The sequence below is a fragment of the Phyllobates terribilis genome, unplaced genomic scaffold (assembly GCF_046119375.1).
Source record: "Phyllobates terribilis strain yellow unplaced genomic scaffold, ASM4611937v1 Scaffold_123__1_contigs__length_5148117, whole genome shotgun sequence".
Lineage (NCBI taxonomy): Eukaryota > Metazoa > Chordata > Amphibia > Anura > Dendrobatidae > Phyllobates > Phyllobates terribilis.
The window spans coordinates 332,529-349,363 of NW_027362883.1; the positions used below are offsets into that span (position 1 = coordinate 332,529).

Below are 16,835 nucleotides of genomic sequence, written 5' to 3' on the forward strand. Positions count from 1 at the left end.
AGCATTTTGGAGCTTTCACCTAAATAACTACAGGTGGTGAGATAAGCTGCACAATATAATTGACCTTTCAGTATATTGTTGCACACACACCATCTATTTAGCAAATGCCCTTGTTATCAACAGCAGCCTTTTAAACTCACCTGAGCTAACAGGTATGTGCGCTGGTTACTCTGCTGCGCTTAAAATTTCTTTTTTGGTTTGCTACAATGCCTTTTCTGAAACGTTGTCTCCTTCTGCTGGAACACTGACTTCTTTCATTTAATGCCTGCAGACTATAAAAGAGAACCCAACCCAAAAAGTTTGGTTGATTAGTCTGTGGCATTCTGTTAAACTGTTGCTTATGGCGGTCTCTGTGAGCTTCTCAGCGACATTCAGCCAGCCAGGTATCCTGCCTGCAGTAGATGGAATGTGGCAATGGAACGCTGGCTGCGCGTGTCATAATAGGCTCTGAGCCTTTATATACCTGTGCACAGCAGCAGCCACCTTCAGTCTGCTGCTGGACAGCCAGCAGCAGCAGCAGCAGGAGAGGTATGTAATCAGGAGCCCTCCTGCTAAGGGTAGACAGCTGCTCGTTCCACCCCACCCCCCGCCTTAATTGGTTCTCCTCCCTTCCAACGGTGTTGAGGCGGGTGGGAACAGCAGGGGGTGAAGGTGCTGTGTTTAAAGAGGTGGAGTTATGCAGATCTAAAACGCGTGGATTGCAGCAGCAGCAAGCCGAAAAGTGCAGGCATGTAAGGGATCTAGAGGTTGACAACATGTCTTCTTAACGGGAGTCCAGGAGCTCATCTCCACAAATGGACTTTTCAGGATCCTTGGGTGGCTCCGTAGTTTGAAACCAATTCTGGTTATCGCTTCTCGGCCTTTTGGCTAAGATCAAGTGTAGTATCTGTTCTTATCAGTTTAATATCTGATACGTCCCCTATCTGGGGACCATATATTAAATGGATTTTTAGAACAGGGAGATGGAAAAAGAGCTTGCTCTGTCCACTCCACGCATTGACCTGGTATTGCAGTATCTCCAGGACCGGTGCACCCCTTCTTTAATGCAGTTTCTAAAATCAGAAAGAATTGAATTCAATGTTTTTTGTTCATTTTGCTTGTTTGTCGGATTTTGGGATGGACTCTTTGGCTTTGCTTTTCTTCTCCTCATTGGATTTTTCATGTTCAAAGTTGCAGAAGCCAGATTACAAGCTCATTTTGGTTCAACTTCAGCAACTGTGCATTGCATTGCCATGTAATGTGATGCAATGCTATCTTTCTAGCTCTCCCTTTTTACTTCCTTTTGGATAAACAGACATATTAGGCAAGCATTTTGGAGCTTTCACCTAAATAACTACAGGTGGTGAGATAAGCTGCACAATATAATTGACCTTTCAGTATATTGTTGCACACACACCATCTATTTAGCAAATGCCCTTGTTATCAACAGCAGCCTTTTAAACTCACCTGAGCTAACAGGTATGTGCGCTGGTTACTCTGCTGCGCTTAAAATTTCTTTTTTGGTTTGCTACAATGCCTTTTCTGAAACGTTGTCTCCTTCTGCTGGAACACTGACTTCTTTCATTTAATGCCTGCAGACTATAAAAGAGAACCCAACCCAAAAAGTTTGGTTGATTAGTCTGTGGCATTCTGTTAAACTGTTGCTTATGGCGGTCTCTGTGAGCTTCTCAGCGACATTCAGCCAGCCAGGTATCCTGCCTGCAGTAGATGGAATGTGGCAATGGAACGCTGGCTGCGCGTGTCATAATAGGCTCTGAGCCTTTATATACCTGTGCACAGCAGCAGCCACCTTCAGTCTGCTGCTGGACAGCCAGCAGCAGCAGCAGGAGAGGTATGTAATCAGGAGCCCTCCTGCTAAGGGTAGACAGCTGCTCGTTCCACCCCACCCCCCGCCTTAATTGGTTCTCCTCCCTTCCAACGGTGTTGAGGCGGGTGGGAACAGCAGGGGGTGAAGGTGCTGTGTTTAAAGAGGTGGAGTTATGCAGATCTAAAACGCGTGGATTGCAGCAGCAGCAAGCCGAAAAGTGCAGGCATGTAAGGGATCTAGAGGTTGACAACATGTCTTCTTAACGGGAGTCCAGGAGCTCATCTCCACAAATGGACTTTTCAGGATCCTTGGGTGGCTCCGTAGTTTGAAACCAATTCTGGTTATCGCTTCTCGGCCTTTTGGCTAAGATCAAGTGTAGTATCTGTTCTTATCAGTTTAATATCTGATACGTCCCCTATCTGGGGACCATATATTAAATGGATTTTTAGAACAGGGAGATGGAAAAAGAGCTTGCTCTGTCCACTCCACGCATTGACCTGGTATTGCAGTATCTCCAGGACCGGTGCACCCCTTCTTTAATGCAGTTTCTAAAATCAGAAAGAATTGAATTCAATGTTTTTTGTTCATTTTGCTTGTTTGTCGGATTTTGGGATGGACTCTTTGGCTTTGCTTTTCTTCTCCTCATTGGATTTTTCATGTTCAAAGTTGCAGAAGCCAGATTACAAGCTCATTTTGGTTCAACTTCAGCAACTGTGCATTGCATTGCCATGTAATGTGATGCAATGCTATCTTTCTAGCTCTCCCTTTTTACTTCCTTTTGGATAAACAGACATATTAGGCAAGCATTTTGGAGCTTTCACCTAAATAACTACAGGTGGTGAGATAAGCTGCACAATATAATTGACCTTTCAGTATATTGTTGCACACACACCATCTATTTAGCAAATGCCCTTGTTATCAACAGCAGCCTTTTAAACTCACCTGAGCTAACAGGTATGTGCGCTGGTTACTCTGCTGCGCTTAAAATTTCTTTTTTGGTTTGCTACAATGCCTTTTCTGAAACGTTGTCTCCTTCTTCTGGAACACTGACTTCTTTCATTTAATGCCTGCAGACTATAAAAGAGAACCCAACCCAAAAAGTTTGGTTGATTAGTCTGTGGCATTCTGTTAAACTGTTGCTTATGGCGGTCTCTGTGAGCTTCTCAGCGACATTCAGCCAGCCAGGTATCCTGCCTGCAGTAGATGGAATGTGGCAATGGAACGCTGGCTGCGCGTGTCATAATAGGCTCTGAGCCTTTATATACCTGTGCACAGCAGCAGCCACCTTCAGTCTGCTGCTGGACAGCCAGCAGCAGCAGCAGCAGGAGAGGTATGTAATCAGGAGCCCTCCTGCTAAGGGTAGACAGCTGCTCGTTCCACCCCACCCCCCGCCTTAATTGGTTCTCCTCCCTTCCAACGGTGTTGAGGCGGGTGGGAACAGCAGGGGGTGAAGGTGCTGTGTTTAAAGAGGTGGAGTTATGCAGATCTAAAACGCGTGGATTGCAGCAGCAGCAAGCCGAAAAGTGCAGGCATGTAAGGGATCTAGAGGTTGACAACATGTCTTCTTAACGGGAGTCCAGGAGCTCATCTCCACAAATGGACTTTTCAGGATCCTTGGGTGGCTCCGTAGTTTGAAACCAATTCTGGTTATCGCTTCTCGGCCTTTTGGCTAAGATCAAGTGTAGTATCTGTTCTTATCAGTTTAATATCTGATACGTCCCCTATCTGGGGACCATATATTAAATGGATTTTTAGAACAGGGAGATGGAAAAAGAGCTTGCTCTGTCCACTCCACGCATTGACCTGGTATTGCAGTATCTCCAGGACCGGTGCACCCCTTCTTTAATGCAGTTTCTAAAATCAGAAAGAATTGAATTCAATGTTTTTTGTTCATTTTGCTTGTTTGTCGGATTTTGGGATGGACTCTTTGGCTTTGCTTTTCTTCTCCTCATTGGATTTTTCATGTTCAAAGTTGCAGAAGCCAGATTACAAGCTCATTTTGGTTCAACTTCAGCAACTGTGCATTGCATTGCCATGTAATGTGATGCAATGCTATCTTTCTAGCTCTCCCTTTTTACTTCCTTTTGGATAAACAGACATATTAGGCAAGCATTTTGGAGCTTTCACCTAAATAACTACAGGTGGTGAGATAAGCTGCACAATATAATTGACCTTTCAGTATATTGTTGCACACACACCATCTATTTAGCAAATGCCCTTGTTATCAACAGCAGCCTTTTAAACTCACCTGAGCTAACAGGTATGTGCGCTGGTTACTCTGCTGCGCTTAAAATTTCTTTTTTGGTTTGCTACAATGCCTTTTCTGAAACGTTGTCTCCTTCTGCTGGAACACTGACTTCTTTCATTTAATGCCTGCAGACTATAAAAGAGAACCCAACCCAAAAAGTTTGGTTGATTAGTCTGTGGCATTCTGTTAAACTGTTGCTTATGGCGGTCTCTGTGAGCTTCTCAGCGACATTCAGCCAGCCAGGTATCCTGCCTGCAGTAGATGGAATGTGGCAATGGAACGCTGGCTGCGCGTGTCATAATAGGCTCTGAGCCTTTATATACCTGTGCACAGCAGCAGCCACCTTCAGTCTGCTGCTGGACAGCCAGCAGCAGCAGCAGCAGGAGAGGTATGTAATCAGGAGCCCTCCTGCTAAGGGTAGACAGCTGCTCGTTCCACCCCACCCCCCGCCTTAATTGGTTCTCCTCCCTTCCAACGGTGTTGAGGCGGGTGGGAACAGCAGGGGGTGAAGGTGCTGTGTTTAAAGAGGTGGAGTTATGCAGATCTAAAACGCGTGGATTGCAGCAGCAGCAAGCCGAAAAGTGCAGGCATGTAAGGGATCTAGAGGTTGACAACATGTCTTCTTAACGGGAGTCCAGGAGCTCATCTCCACAAATGGACTTTTCAGGATCCTTGGGTGGCTCCGTAGTTTGAAACCAATTCTGGTTATCGCTTCTCGGCCTTTTGGCTAAGATCAAGTGTAGTATCTGTTCTTATCAGTTTAATATCTGATACGTCCCCTATCTGGGGACCATATATTAAATGGATTTTTAGAACAGGGAGATGGAAAAAGAGCTTGCTCTGTCCACTCCACGCATTGACCTGGTATTGCAGTATCTCCAGGACCGGTGCACCCCTTCTTTAATGCAGTTTCTAAAATCAGAAAGAATTGAATTCAATGTTTTTTGTTCATTTTGCTTGTTTGTCGGATTTTGGGATGGACTCTTTGGCTTTGCTTTTCTTCTCCTCATTGGATTTTTCATGTTCAAAGTTGCAGAAGCCAGATTACAAGCTCATTTTGGTTCAACTTCAGCAACTGTGCATTGCATTGCCATGTAATGTGATGCAATGCTATCTTTCTAGCTCTCCCTTTTTACTTCCTTTTGGATAAACAGACATATTAGGCAAGCATTTTGGAGCTTTCACCTAAATAACTACAGGTGGTGAGATAAGCTGCACAATATAATTGACCTTTCAGTATATTGTTGCACACACACCATCTATTTAGCAAATGCCCTTGTTATCAACAGCAGCCTTTTAAACTCACCTGAGCTAACAGGTATGTGCGCTGGTTACTCTGCTGCGCTTAAAATTTCTTTTTTGGTTTGCTACAATGCCTTTTCTGAAACGTTGTCTCCTTCTGCTGGAACACTGACTTCTTTCATTTAATGCCTGCAGACTATAAAAGAGAACCCAACCCAAAAAGTTTGGTTGATTAGTCTGTGGCATTCTGTTAAACTGTTGCTTATGGCGGTCTCTGTGAGCTTCTCAGCGACATTCAGCCAGCCAGGTATCCTGCCTGCAGTAGATGGAATGTGGCAATGGAACGCTGGCTGCGTGTGTCATAATAGGCTCTGAGCCTTTATATACCTGTGCACAGCAGCAGCCACCTTCAGTCTGCTGCTGGACAGCCAGCAGCAGCAGCAGGAGAGGTATGTAATCAGGAGCCCTCCTGCTAAGGGTAGACAGCTGCTCGTTCCACCCCACCCCCCGCCTTAATTGGTTCTCCTCCCTTCCAACGGTGTTGAGGCGGGTGGGAACAGCAGGGGGTGAAGGTGCTGTGTTTAAAGAGGTGGAGTTATGCAGATCTAAAACGCGTGGATTGCAGCAGCAGCAAGCCGAAAAGTGCAGGCATGTAAGGGATCTAGAGGTTGACAACATGTCTTCTTAACGGGAGTCCAGGAGCTCATCTCCACAAATGGACTTTTCAGGATCCTTGGGTGGCTCCGTAGTTTGAAACCAATTCTGGTTATCGCTTCTCGGCCTTTTGGCTAAGATCAAGTGTAGTATCTGTTCTTATCAGTTTAATATCTGATACGTCCCCTATCTGGGGACCATACATTAAATGGATTTTTAGAACAGGGAGATGGAAAAAGAGCTTGCTCTGTCCACTCCACGCATTGACCTGGTATTGCAGTATCTCCAGGACCGGTGCACCCCTTCTTTAATGCAGTTTCTAAAATCAGAAAGAATTGAATTCAATGTTTTTTGTTCATTTTGCTTGTTTGTCGGATTTTGGGATGGACTCTTTGGCTTTGCTTTTCTTCTCCTCATTGGATTTTTCATGTTCAAAGTTGCAGAAGCCAGATTACAAGCTCATTTTGGTTCAACTTCAGCAACTGTGCATTGCATTGCCATGTAATGTGATGCAATGCTATCTTTCTAGCTCTCCCTTTTTACTTCCTTTTGGATAAACAGACATATTAGGCAAGCATTTTGGAGCTTTCACCTAAATAACTACAGGTGGTGAGATAAGCTGCACAATATAATTGACCTTTCAGTATATTGTTGCACACACACCATCTATTTAGCAAATGCCCTTGTTATCAACAGCAGCCTTTTAAACTCACCTGAGCTAACAGGTATGTGCGCTGGTTACTCTGCTGCGCTTAAAATTTCTTTTTTGGTTTGCTACAATGCCTTTTCTGAAACGTTGTCTCCTTCTGCTGGAACACTGACTTCTTTCATTTAATGCCTGCAGACTATAAAAGAGAACCCAACCCAAAAAGTTTGGTTGATTAGTCTGTGGCATTCTGTTAAACTGTTGCTTATGGCGGTCTCTGTGAGCTTCTCAGCGACATTCAGCCAGCCAGGTATCCTGCCTGCAGTAGATGGAATGTGGCAATGGAACGCTGGCTGCGCGTGTCATAATAGGCTCTGAGCCTTTATATACCTGTGCACAGCAGCAGCCACCTTCAGTCTGCTGCTGGACAGCCAGCAGCAGCAGCAGCAGGAGAGGTATGTAATCAGGAGCCCTCCTGCTAAGGGTAGACAGCTGCTCGTTCCACCCCACCCCCCGCCTTAATTGGTTCTCCTCCCTTCCAACGGTGTTGAGGCGGGTGGGAACAGCAGGGGGTGAAGGTGCTGTGTTTAAAGAGGTGGAGTTATGCAGATCTAAAACGCGTGGATTGCAGCAGCAGCAAGCCGAAAAGTGCAGGCATGTAAGGGATCTAGAGGTTGACAACATGTCTTCTTAACGGGAGTCCAGGAGCTCATCTCCACAAATGGACTTTTCAGGATCCTTGGGTGGCTCCGTAGTTTGAAACCAATTCTGGTTATCGCTTCTCGGCCTTTTGGCTAAGATCAAGTGTAGTATCTGTTCTTATCAGTTTAATATCTGATACGTCCCCTATCTGGGGACCATATATTAAATGGATTTTTAGAACAGGGAGATGGAAAAAGAGCTTGCTCTGTCCACTCCACGCATTGACCTGGTATTGCAGTATCTCCAGGACCGGTGCACCCCTTCTTTAATGCAGTTTCTAAAATCAGAAAGAATTGAATTCAATGTTTTTTGTTCATTTTGCTTGTTTGTCGGATTTTGGGATGGACTCTTTGGCTTTGCTTTTCTTCTCCTCATTGGATTTTTCATGTTCAAAGTTGCAGAAGCCAGATTACAAGCTCATTTTGGTTCAACTTCAGCAACTGTGCATTGCATTGCCATGTAATGTGATGCAATGCTATCTTTCTAGCTCTCCCTTTTTACTTCCTTTTGGATAAACAGACATATTAGGCAAGCATTTTGGAGCTTTCACCTAAATAACTACAGGTGGTGAGATAAGCTGCACAATATAATTGACCTTTCAGTATATTGTTGCACACACACCATCTATTTAGCAAATGCCCTTGTTATCAACAGCAGCCTTTTAAACTCACCTGAGCTAACAGGTATGTGCGCTGGTTACTCTGCTGCGCTTAAAATTTCTTTTTTGGTTTGCTACAATGCCTTTTCTGAAACGTTGTCTCCTTCTGCTGGAACACTGACTTCTTTCATTTAATGCCTGCAGACTATAAAAGAGAACCCAACCCAAAAAGTTTGGTTGATTAGTCTGTGGCATTCTGTTAAACTGTTGCTTATGGCGGTCTCTGTGAGCTTCTCAGCGACATTCAGCCAGCCAGGTATCCTGCCTGCAGTAGATGGAATGTGGCAATGGAACGCTGGCTGCGTGTGTCATAATAGGCTCTGAGCCTTTATATACCTGTGCACAGCAGCAGCCACCTTCAGTCTGCTGCTGGACAGCCAGCAGCAGCAGCAGGAGAGGTATGTAATCAGGAGCCCTCCTGCTAAGGGTAGACAGCTGCTCGTTCCACCCCACCCCCCGCCTTAATTGGTTCTCCTCCCTTCCAACGGTGTTGAGGCGGGTGGGAACAGCAGGGGGTGAAGGTGCTGTGTTTAAAGAGGTGGAGTTATGCAGATCTAAAACGCGTGGATTGCAGCAGCAGCAAGCCGAAAAGTGCAGGCATGTAAGGGATCTAGAGGTTGACAACATGTCTTCTTAACGGGAGTCCAGGAGCTCATCTCCACAAATGGACTTTTCAGGATCCTTGGGTGGCTCCGTAGTTTGAAACCAATTCTGGTTATCGCTTCTCGGCCTTTTGGCTAAGATCAAGTGTAGTATCTGTTCTTATCAGTTTAATATCTGATACGTCCCCTATCTGGGGACCATATATTAAATGGATTTTTAGAACAGGGAGATGGAAAAAGAGCTTGCTCTGTCCACTCCACGCATTGACCTGGTATTGCAGTATCTCCAGGACCGGTGCACCCCTTCTTTAATGCAGTTTCTAAAATCAGAAAGAATTGAATTCAATGTTTTTTGTTCATTTTGCTTGTTTGTCGGATTTTGGGATGGACTCTTTGGCTTTGCTTTTCTTCTCCTCATTGGATTTTTCATGTTCAAAGTTGCAGAAGCCAGATTACAAGCTCATTTTGGTTCAACTTCAGCAACTGTGCATTGCATTGCCATGTAATGTGATGCAATGCTATCTTTCTAGCTCTCCCTTTTTACTTCCTTTTGGATAAACAGACATATTAGGCAAGCATTTTGGAGCTTTCACCTAAATAACTACAGGTGGTGAGATAAGCTGCACAATATAATTGACCTTTCAGTATATTGTTGCACACACACCATCTATTTAGCAAATGCCCTTGTTATCAACAGCAGCCTTTTAAACTCACCTGAGCTAACAGGTATGTGCGCTGGTTACTCTGCTGCGCTTAAAATTTCTTTTTTGGTTTGCTACAATGCCTTTTCTGAAACGTTGTCTCCTTCTGCTGGAACACTGACTTCTTTCATTTAATGCCTGCAGACTATAAAAGAGAACCCAACCCAAAAAGTTTGGTTGATTAGTCTGTGGCATTCTGTTAAACTGTTGCTTATGGCGGTCTCTGTGAGCTTCTCAGCGACATTCAGCCAGCCAGGTATCCTGCCTGCAGTAGATGGAATGTGGCAATGGAACGCTGGCTGCGCGTGTCATAATAGGCTCTGAGCCTTTATATACCTGTGCACAGCAGCAGCCACCTTCAGTCTGCTGCTGGACAGCCAGCAGCAGCAGCAGCAGGAGAGGTATGTAATCAGGAGCCCTCCTGCTAAGGGTAGACAGCTGCTCGTTCCACCCCACCCCCCGCCTTAATTGGTTCTCCTCCCTTCCAACGGTGTTGAGGCGGGTGGGAACAGCAGGGGGTGAAGGTGCTGTGTTTAAAGAGGTGGAGTTATGCAGATCTAAAACGCGTGGATTGCAGCAGCAGCAAGCCGAAAAGTGCAGGCATGTAAGGGATCTAGAGGTTGACAACATGTCTTCTTAACGGGAGTCCAGGAGCTCATCTCCACAAATGGACTTTTCAGGATCCTTGGGTGGCTCCGTAGTTTGAAACCAATTCTGGTTATCGCTTCTCGGCCTTTTGGCTAAGATCAAGTGTAGTATCTGTTCTTATCAGTTTAATATCTGATACGTCCCCTATCTGGGGACCATATATTAAATGGATTTTTAGAACAGGGAGATGGAAAAAGAGCTTGCTCTGTCCACTCCACGCATTGACCTGGTATTGCAGTATCTCCAGGACCGGTGCACCCCTTCTTTAATGCAGTTTCTAAAATCAGAAAGAATTGAATTCAATGTTTTTTGTTCATTTTGCTTGTTTGTCGGATTTTGGGATGGACTCTTTGGCTTTGCTTTTCTTCTCCTCATTGGATTTTTCATGTTCAAAGTTGCAGAAGCCAGATTACAAGCTCATTTTGGTTCAACTTCAGCAACTGTGCATTGCATTGCCATGTAATGTGATGCAATGCTATCTTTCTAGCTCTCCCTTTTTACTTCCTTTTGGATAAACAGACATATTAGGCAAGCATTTTGGAGCTTTCACCTAAATAACTACAGGTGGTGAGATAAGCTGCACAATATAATTGACCTTTCAGTATATTGTTGCACACACACCATCTATTTAGCAAATGCCCTTGTTATCAACAGCAGCCTTTTAAACTCACCTGAGCTAACAGGTATGTGCGCTGGTTACTCTGCTGCGCTTAAAATTTCTTTTTTGGTTTGCTACAATGCCTTTTCTGAAACGTTGTCTCCTTCTGCTGGAACACTGACTTCTTTCATTTAATGCCTGCAGACTATAAAAGAGAACCCAACCCAAAAAGTTTGGTTGATTAGTCTGTGGCATTCTGTTAAACTGTTGCTTATGGCGGTCTCTGTGAGCTTCTCAGCGACATTCAGCCAGCCAGGTATCCTGCCTGCAGTAGATGGAATGTGGCAATGGAACGCTGGCTGCGCGTGTCATAATAGGCTCTGAGCCTTTATATACCTGTGCACAGCAGCAGCCACCTTCAGTCTGCTGCTGGACAGCCAGCAGCAGCAGCAGCAGGAGAGGTATGTAATCAGGAGCCCTCCTGCTAAGGGTAGACAGCTGCTCGTTCCACCCCACCCCCCGCCTTAATTGGTTCTCCTCCCTTCCAACGGTGTTGAGGCGGGTGGGAACAGCAGGGGGTGAAGGTGCTGTGTTTAAAGAGGTGGAGTTATGCAGATCTAAAACGCGTGGATTGCAGCAGCAGCAAGCCGAAAAGTGCAGGCATGTAAGGGATCTAGAGGTTGACAACATGTCTTCTTAACGGGAGTCCAGGAGCTCATCTCCACAAATGGACTTTTCAGGATCCTTGGGTGGCTCCGTAGTTTGAAACCAATTATGGTTATCGCTTCTCGGCCTTTTGGCTAAGATCAAGTGTAGTATCTGTTCTTATCAGTTTAATATCTGATACGTCCCCTATCTAGGGACCATATATTAAATGGATTTTTAGAACAGGGAGATGGAAAAAGAGCTTGCTCTGTCCACTCCACGCATTGACCTGGTATTGCAGTATCTCCAGGACCGGTGCACCCCTTCTTTAATGCAGTTTCTAAAATCAGAAAGAATTGAATTCAATGTTTTTTGTTCATTTTGCTTGTTTGTCGGATTTTGGGATGGACTCTTTGGCTTTGCTTTTCTTCTCCTCATTGGATTTTTCATGTTCAAAGTTGCAGAAGCCAGATTACAAGCTCATTTTGGTTCAACTTCAGCAACTGTGCATTGCATTGCCATGTAATGTGATGCAATGCTATCTTTCTAGCTCTCCCTTTTTACTTCCTTTTGGATAAACAGACATATTAGGCAAGCATTTTGGAGCTTTCACCTAAATAACTACAGGTGGTGAGATAAGCTGCACAATATAATTGACCTTTCAGTATATTGTTGCACACACACCATCTATTTAGCAAATGCCCTTGTTATCAACAGCAGCCTTTTAAACTCACCTGAGCTAACAGGTATGTGCGTTGGTTACTCTGCTGCGCTTAAAATTTCTTTTTTGGTTTGCTACAATGCCTTTTCTGAAACGTTGTCTCCTTCTGCTGGAACACTGACTTCTTTCATTTAATGCCTGCAGACTATAAAAGAGAACCCAACCCAAAAAGTTTGGTTGATTAGTCTGTGGCATTCTGTTAAACTGTTGCTTATGGCGGTCTCTGTGAGCTTCTCAGCGACATTCAGCCAGCCAGGTATCCTGCCTGCAGTAGATGGAATGTGGCAATGGAACGCTGGCTGCGCGTGTCATAATAGGCTCTGAGCCTTTATATACCTGTGCACAGCAGCAGCCACCTTCAGTCTGCTGCTGGACAGCCAGCAGCAGCAGCAGCAGGAGAGGTATGTAATCAGGAGCCCTCCTGCTAAGGGTAGACAGCTGCTCGTTCCACCCCACCCCCCGCCTTAATTGGTTCTCCTCCCTTCCAACGGTGTTGAGGCGGGTGGGAACAGCAGGGGGTGAAGGTGCTGTGTTTAAAGAGGTGGAGTTATGCAGATCTAAAACGCGTGGATTGCAGCAGCAGCAAGCCGAAAAGTGCAGGCATGTAAGGGATCTAGAGGTTGACAACATGTCTTCTTAACGGGAGTCCAGGAGCTCATCTCCACAAATGGACTTTTCAGGATCCTTGGGTGGCTCCGTAGTTTGAAACCAATTCTGGTTATCGCTTCTCGGCCTTTTGGCTAAGATCAAGTGTAGTATCTGTTCTTATCAGTTTAATATCTGATACGTCTCCTATCTGGGGACCATATATTAAATGGATTTTTAGAACAGGGAGATGGAAAAAGAGCTTGCTCTGTCCACTCCACGCATTGACCTGGTATTGCAGTATCTCCAGGACCGGTGCACCCCTTCTTTAATGCAGTTTCTAAAATCAGAAAGAATTGAATTCAATGTTTTTTGTTCATTTTGCTTGTTTGTCGGATTTTGGGATGGACTCTTTGGCTTTGCTTTTCTTCTCCTCATTGGATTTTTCATGTTCAAAGTTGCAGAAGCCAGATTACAAGCTCATTTTGGTTCAACTTCAGCAACTGTGCATTGCATTGCCATGTAATGTGATGCAATGCTATCTTTCTAGCTCTCCCTTTTTACTTCCTTTTGGATAAACAGACATATTAGGCAAGCATTTTGGAGCTTTCACCTAAATAACTACAGGTGGTGAGATAAGCTGCACAATATAATTGACCTTTCAGTATATTGTTGCACACACACCATCTATTTAGCAAATGCCCTTGTTATCAACAGCAGCCTTTTAAACTCACCTGAGCTAACAGGTATGTGCGCTGGTTACTCTGCTGCGCTTAAAATTTATTTTTTGGTTTGCTACAATGCCTTTTCTGAAACGTTGTCTCCTTCTGCTGGAACACTGACTTCTTTCATTTAATGCCTGCAGACTATAAAAGAGAACCCAACCCAAAAAGTTTGGTTGATTAGTCTGTGGCATTCTGTTAAACTGTTGCTTATGGCGGTCTCTGTGAGCTTCTCAGCGACATTCAGCCAGCCAGGTATCCTGCCTGCAGTAGATGGAATGTGGCAATGGAACGCTGGCTGCGCGTGTCATAATAGGCTCTGAGCCTTTATATACCTGTGCACAGCAGCAGCCACCTTCAGTCTGCTGCTGGACAGCCAGCAGCAGCAGCAGCAGGAGAGGTATGTAATCAGGAGCCCTCCTGCTAAGGGTAGACAGCTGCTCGTTCCACCCCACCCCCCGCCTTAATTGGTTCTCCTCCCTTCCAACGGTGTTGAGGCGGGTGGGAACAGCAGGGGGTGAAAGTGCTGTGTTTAAAGAGGTGGAGTTATGCAGATCTAAAACGCGTGGATTGCAGCAGCAGCAAGCCGAAAAGTGCAGGCATGTAAGGGATCTAGAGGTTGACAACATGTCTTCTTAACGGGAGTCCAGGAGCTCATCTCCACAAATGGACTTTTCAGGATCCTTGGGTGGCTCCGTAGTTTGAAACCAATTCTGGTTATCGCTTCTCGGCCTTTTGGCTAAGATCAAGTGTAGTATCTGTTCTTATCAGTTTAATATCTGATACGTCCCCTATCTGGGGACCATATATTAAATGGATTTTTAGAACAGGGAGATGGAAAAAGAGCTTGCTCTGTCCACTCCACGCATTGGCCTGGTATTGCAGTATCTCCAGGACCGGTGCACCCCTTCTTTAATGCAGTTTCTAAAATCAGAAAGAATTGAATTCAATGTTTTTTGTTCATTTTGCTTGTTTGTCGGATTTTGGGATGGACTCTTTGGCTTTGCTTTTCTTCTCCTCATTGGATTTTTCATGTTCAAAGTTGCAGAAGCCAGATTACAAGCTCATTTTGGTTCAACTTCAGCAACTGTGCATTGCATTGCCATGTAATGTGATGCAATGCTATCTTTCTAGCTCTCCCTTTTTACTTCCTTTTGGATAAACAGACATATTAGGCAAGCATTTTGGAGCTTTCACCTAAATAACTACAGGTGGTGAGATAAGCTGCACAATATAATTGACCTTTCAGTATATTGTTGCACACACACCATCTATTTAGCAAATGCCCTTGTTATCAACAGCAGCCTTTTAAACTCACCTGAGCTAACAGGTATGTGCGCTGGTTACTCTGCTGCGCTTAAAATTTATTTTTTGGTTTGCTACAATGCCTTTTCTGAAACGTTGTCTCCTTCTGCTGGAACACTGACTTCTTTCATTTAATGCCTGCAGACTATAAAAGAGAACCCAACCCAAAAAGTTTGGTTGATTAGTCTGTGGCATTCTGTTAAACTGTTGCTTATGGCGGTCTCTGTGAGCTTCTCAGCGACATTCAGCCAGCCAGGTATCCTGCCTGCAGTAGATGGAATGTGGCAATGGAACGCTGGCTGCGCGTGTCATAATAGGCTCTGAGCCTTTATATACCTGTGCACAGCAGCAGCCACCTTCAGTCTGCTGCTGGACAGCCAGCAGCAGCAGCAGCAGGAGAGGTATGTAATCAGGAGCCCTCCTGCTAAGGGTAGACAGCTGCTCGTTCCACCCCACCCCCCGCCTTAATTGGTTCTCCTCCCTTCCAACGGTGTTGAGGCGGGTGGGAACAGCAGGGGGTGAAGGTGCTGTGTTTAAAGAGGTGGAGTTATGCAGATCTAAAACGCGTGGATTGCAGCAGCAGCAAGCCGAAAAGTGCAGGCATGTAAGGGATCTAGAGGTTGACAACATGTCTTCTTAACGGGAGTCCAGGAGCTCATCTCCACAAATGGACTTTTCAGGATCCTTGGGTGGCTCCGTAGTTTGAAACCAATTCTGGTTATCGCTCCTCGGCCTTTTGGCTAAGATCAAGTGTAGTATCTGTTCTTATCAGTTTAATATCTGATACGTCCCCTATCTGGGGACCGTATATTAAATGGATTTTTAGAACAGGGAGATGGAAAAAGAGCTTGCTCTGTCCACTCCACGCATTGACCTGGTATTGCAGTATCTCCAGGACCGGTGCACCCCTTCTTTAATGCAGTTTCTAAAATCAGAAAGAATTGAATTCAATGTTTTTTGTTCATTTTGCTTGTTTGTCGGATTTTGGGATGGACTCTTTGGCTTTGCTTTTCTTCTCCTCATTGGATTTTTCATGTTCAAAGTTGCAGAAGCCAGATTACAAGCTCATTTTGGTTCAACTTCAGCAACTGTGCATTGCATTGCCATGTAATGTGATGCAATGCTATCTTTCTAGCTCTCCCTTTTTACTTCCTTTTGGATAAACAGACATATTAGGCAAGCATTTTGGAGCTTTCACCTAAATAACTACAGGTGGTGAGATAAGCTGCACAATATAATTGACCTTTCAGTATATTGTTGCACACACACCATCTATTTAGCAAATGCCCTTGTTATCAACAGCAGCCTTTTAAACTCACCTGAGCTAACAGGTATGTGCGCTGGTTACTCTGCTGCGCTTAAAATTTCTTTTTTGGTTTGCTACAATGCCTTTTCTGAAACGTTGTCTCCTTCTGCTGGAACACTGACTTCTTTCATTTAATGCCTGCAGACTATAAAAGAGAACCCAACCCAAAAAGTTTGGTTGATTAGTCTGTGGCATTCTGTTAAACTGTTTCTTATGGCGGTCTCTGTGAGCTTCTCAGCGACATTCAGCCAGCCAGGTATCCTGCCTGCAGTAGATGGAATGTGGCAATGGAACGCTGGCTGCGCATGTCATAATAGGCTCTGAGCCTTTATATACCTGTGCACAGCAGCAGCCACCTTCAGTCTGCTGCTGGACAGCCAGCAGCAGCAGCAGCAGGAGAGGTATGTAATCAGGAGCCCTCCTGCTAAGGGTAGACAGCTGCTCGTTCCACCCCACCCCCCGCCTTAATTGGTTCTCCTCCCTTCCAACGGTGTTGAGGCGGGTGGGAACAGCAGGGGGTGAAGGTGCTGTGTTTAAAGAGGTGGAGTTATGCAGATCTAAAACGCGTGGATTGCAGCAGCAGCAAGCCGAAAAGTGCAGGCATGTAAGGGATCTAGAGGTTGACAACATGTCTTCTTAACGGGAGTCCAGGAGCTCATCTCCACAAATGGACTTTTCAGGATCCTTGGGTGGCTCCGTAGTTTGAAACCAATTCTGGTTATCGCTTCTCGGCCTTTTGGCAAGATCAGTGGTGGTTTTCTGCTGCTGGTGTTGTTTGGAGGGCAGTTGTGACTGGGGTTCCCCCTTGTGGGGCCCTAGTGTGCGATTGAGCGGCGATTGTGTTTATCTGCTGTAAAAATGGTGGAGAAAACACGTGGATTAGAGGACTCGGTCCGTCTGAAGGTGGCTGCAGGTCATGAAGGAGAAATCGGTTTGGACCAAGTTTGCGTTGTTGTCTTGAAGAACATTAATGGCTTGAAGGTAACGGATGTATTGGCACTGCAGGATTTTCAGAAACAAGGAATTTATGATATCACTTTTGTTT

The 16,835-nt window shown here is 45.1% G+C and overlaps 12 non-coding genes across 12 annotated transcripts; all 12 read left to right on the forward strand.

The window, feature by feature from the left end:
• The first annotated feature begins 847 nt into the window (after positions 1-847).
• On the forward strand, positions 848-1,038 carry LOC141202796 (U2 spliceosomal RNA). The gene has a single exon (XR_012273949.1). It is a non-coding gene; the product is annotated as a U2 spliceosomal RNA (small nuclear RNA).
• Positions 1,039-2,150: 1,112 nt separating this feature from the next.
• On the forward strand, positions 2,151-2,341 carry LOC141202797 (U2 spliceosomal RNA). Its single transcript, XR_012273950.1, has one exon. It is a non-coding gene; the product is annotated as a U2 spliceosomal RNA (small nuclear RNA).
• A 1,115-nt stretch (positions 2,342-3,456) lies between these two features.
• LOC141202799 (U2 spliceosomal RNA) lies at positions 3,457-3,647 on the forward strand. The gene has a single exon (XR_012273952.1). It is a non-coding gene; the product is annotated as a U2 spliceosomal RNA (small nuclear RNA).
• Positions 3,648-4,762: 1,115 nt separating this feature from the next.
• Positions 4,763-4,953, forward strand: LOC141202800 (U2 spliceosomal RNA). Its single transcript, XR_012273953.1, has one exon. It is a non-coding gene; the product is annotated as a U2 spliceosomal RNA (small nuclear RNA).
• A 1,112-nt stretch (positions 4,954-6,065) lies between these two features.
• LOC141202260 (U2 spliceosomal RNA) lies at positions 6,066-6,256 on the forward strand. Its single transcript, XR_012273539.1, has one exon. It is a non-coding gene; the product is annotated as a U2 spliceosomal RNA (small nuclear RNA).
• A 1,115-nt stretch (positions 6,257-7,371) lies between these two features.
• On the forward strand, positions 7,372-7,562 carry LOC141202801 (U2 spliceosomal RNA). Its single transcript, XR_012273954.1, has one exon. It is a non-coding gene; the product is annotated as a U2 spliceosomal RNA (small nuclear RNA).
• Positions 7,563-8,674: 1,112 nt separating this feature from the next.
• On the forward strand, positions 8,675-8,865 carry LOC141202802 (U2 spliceosomal RNA). The gene has a single exon (XR_012273955.1). It is a non-coding gene; the product is annotated as a U2 spliceosomal RNA (small nuclear RNA).
• Positions 8,866-9,980: 1,115 nt separating this feature from the next.
• Positions 9,981-10,171, forward strand: LOC141202803 (U2 spliceosomal RNA). Its single transcript, XR_012273956.1, has one exon. It is a non-coding gene; the product is annotated as a U2 spliceosomal RNA (small nuclear RNA).
• Positions 10,172-11,286: 1,115 nt separating this feature from the next.
• Positions 11,287-11,477, forward strand: LOC141202369 (U2 spliceosomal RNA). The gene has a single exon (XR_012273644.1). It is a non-coding gene; the product is annotated as a U2 spliceosomal RNA (small nuclear RNA).
• A 1,115-nt stretch (positions 11,478-12,592) lies between these two features.
• LOC141202310 (U2 spliceosomal RNA) lies at positions 12,593-12,783 on the forward strand. Its single transcript, XR_012273587.1, has one exon. It is a non-coding gene; the product is annotated as a U2 spliceosomal RNA (small nuclear RNA).
• Positions 12,784-13,898: 1,115 nt separating this feature from the next.
• Positions 13,899-14,089, forward strand: LOC141202187 (U2 spliceosomal RNA). The gene has a single exon (XR_012273469.1). It is a non-coding gene; the product is annotated as a U2 spliceosomal RNA (small nuclear RNA).
• A 1,115-nt stretch (positions 14,090-15,204) lies between these two features.
• On the forward strand, positions 15,205-15,395 carry LOC141202443 (U2 spliceosomal RNA). The gene has a single exon (XR_012273715.1). It is a non-coding gene; the product is annotated as a U2 spliceosomal RNA (small nuclear RNA).
• The last annotated feature ends 1,440 nt before the right edge of the window (positions 15,396-16,835 follow it).